The sequence below is a fragment of the Dendroctonus ponderosae genome, unplaced genomic scaffold, assembly GCF_020466585.1.
Source record: "Dendroctonus ponderosae isolate FM_Combo_2020 unplaced genomic scaffold, Dpon_F_20191213v2 Dpon_F_20191213_12, whole genome shotgun sequence".
Lineage (NCBI taxonomy): Eukaryota > Metazoa > Arthropoda > Insecta > Coleoptera > Curculionidae > Dendroctonus > Dendroctonus ponderosae.
This window is the reverse complement of record NW_026017316.1, coordinates 49,209-51,383: the sequence shown is the minus strand read 5'-3', so window position 1 is coordinate 51,383 and position 2,175 is coordinate 49,209.

Sequence of the window (2,175 nt, the reverse complement as noted above, 5' to 3'; positions counted from 1 at the left end):
ATTTGTTACATTGACTAATTTGAGGGCGAGGTCATCTACCCAGGCGGATGCTGTCCGTCTTCATACTGCCTGCGTCCTGTGATATGCTCGATGTAGATATCGCGGCTCCAACGTATGGCATCGGAGCACATCAGGCGCCGCATAAGTTGGCTGTAATGGCGGCCTATTCCCAGGTGGGCGATGACGCGCTCATTTGCTGGGTCCCAGCCTCCAAGTGCCCCGACGATGAAGGCGTCTGTAAATACGTAGTATCCCTGCTGTTGGTAGTGGTCCGTGACATGGGAATATTTCGTCCGTTTTTCGAGTCGGGCGGCGTCGAAGGCGACCGTACGGTTTTCGAATGGGGTCGCGATGTCGATTACGGTTGCGGACTTGGCCCTCTCGTTGATGATGACCAGGTCAGGCCGGACGTTATCACCGAGGTCCGGGATGGCCTGGTCGACACGGACTGTTGCATCGGGTGGAGGCCTAAACGCCTTTACRASMMSGTKYRGSAKGGYSTCTKTRSCGWKGCCWCAGTGGCGGYGASKTSYGGKWGKCAGTGSYYMACAACGTGCGGCRGGSTCYSTTKAGCGKGRCGCASTTYWGGYKGKCTGCSSYGTATAAAKCGSCRKGCTCSGYWRAGCGGGWCGMAGTYTAGCCGGTCCTCATAAAGTGGTTCGGAGGAGTGGTGGTTGTGGTGACTTCAAACACCTTGCCTTGGTCGGGCTTTGCCAGTAGTCGCTAGCTGCACCCTAGCCCAAGCTGGGAGATTGACCGCAGGAGAGGTTCAATAGCGAGATTAAAGATAATCGGGCTGAGTGGTCGTATCGTTCTGGTGATAGAGCCGGCGGACGATCTGGATGGCGTCGCTGCTCAGTCCTGCCCATTCCAGTGTAGCGAAGATGGTGTTGTGCGGGATGGACCCGAACGCGTTTGTTAGGTCCAGCCACGCGATGCTGCACTCTTTCTGGTGTTGCCGGGCGTCCGCGATGACTGTTTGCAGGGTGAAGTTGTGCTCTGCGCACCCGTCGACTGGCATGAAGCCTTTTTGGCTGGGGCTGATCCGTCCGTTACGGGCGGCCCAGCGACCCAGCCGTTCGACAAGGACTGAGCTGTAGATCTTCGCTATTGTGTCGCTCATCGAGATTGGTCGCCAGCTCGAGACGTCGCCCTTGTCTCCTTTTTTATGGATGAGAACTGTCGTCGACTTTGCGCATGCTCGTGGTAAGTGCCCGAGGCGTCTGCCACATTCAAATATGGCGCTGAGGATGTGGCAGCCTGGGTCCGACTTTTTCCAGACTGCGTATCGAAGTCCATCTGGGCCAGGTGCGGTGTTGCTGCACCGTCGCAGTCGCATCCAGACTTCCTCGGGGGTTGCGGTAGGGCGAGGCACCTCGGGAGGCAGTCTCTTTTTCGCAGGTGTCCGGGGCCCAAAGACGGCGGTGAAGTGGGTGTGGAGGCTTTCGGCGGCGATCTGATAGAACGGCGATTCTGTTGCCGTAATTTCCCGGAACGCTCGAGGCCGTGAGCGGCGGTACAACTTTTGAATGTGGGAGGCGGCCCGGGCGTCATAGCCCTGGCGTGGTCGCTGTTGGGGCGTACTGGCGGGTTGTTGGGGCTGTCGATGAGGTGCACCACGTGTGTTCGCGTTGCTCCTGCCAGTTCCCATTTCCTCAAGAAGCTGCCGGGGCATTTACTCGAACTCAGGCGGCGATCGCGCTGAGTTGAAGCGTTGGCTCCAGTCGCGCTGGCTTTGGGTTTCCGGGGGGTGCCTTTCTTCGCGCAGTGTGTTCCGGGGTGGGGTTGCCCTACCGCTGGAGTGTGGGTCGCCCAGACGGGATGGTGATGACCGCGAGTCGGGTGTTCGGGCTGCCAGGGGTGGTGCTTGCTGCTGGTAGCGCTCAGGAGTGCCTGCCGTGGGGGAATGGGTACAGGCGTCTTGTCCAGGGGCCGAGGCGCGGTTGGCGTTCCTGGCTAAACGGGCGGTCCGCCGTCTAGCGGTTGCGCGATTACGGGGGCTGAGGTTAGGCCTGGGCGTCGGCTGACGGTTGTGGTCGTCGAAGATGGATGCGACCATAGATTAACTAAGTATAGATAGAGCGATTCATTCATAAACGACCGAATATATTCTGACAACATATATTTTGCCCCACCGTTTGAAGATGTGGGCATGGGACGGAAGACGGGAAAGAG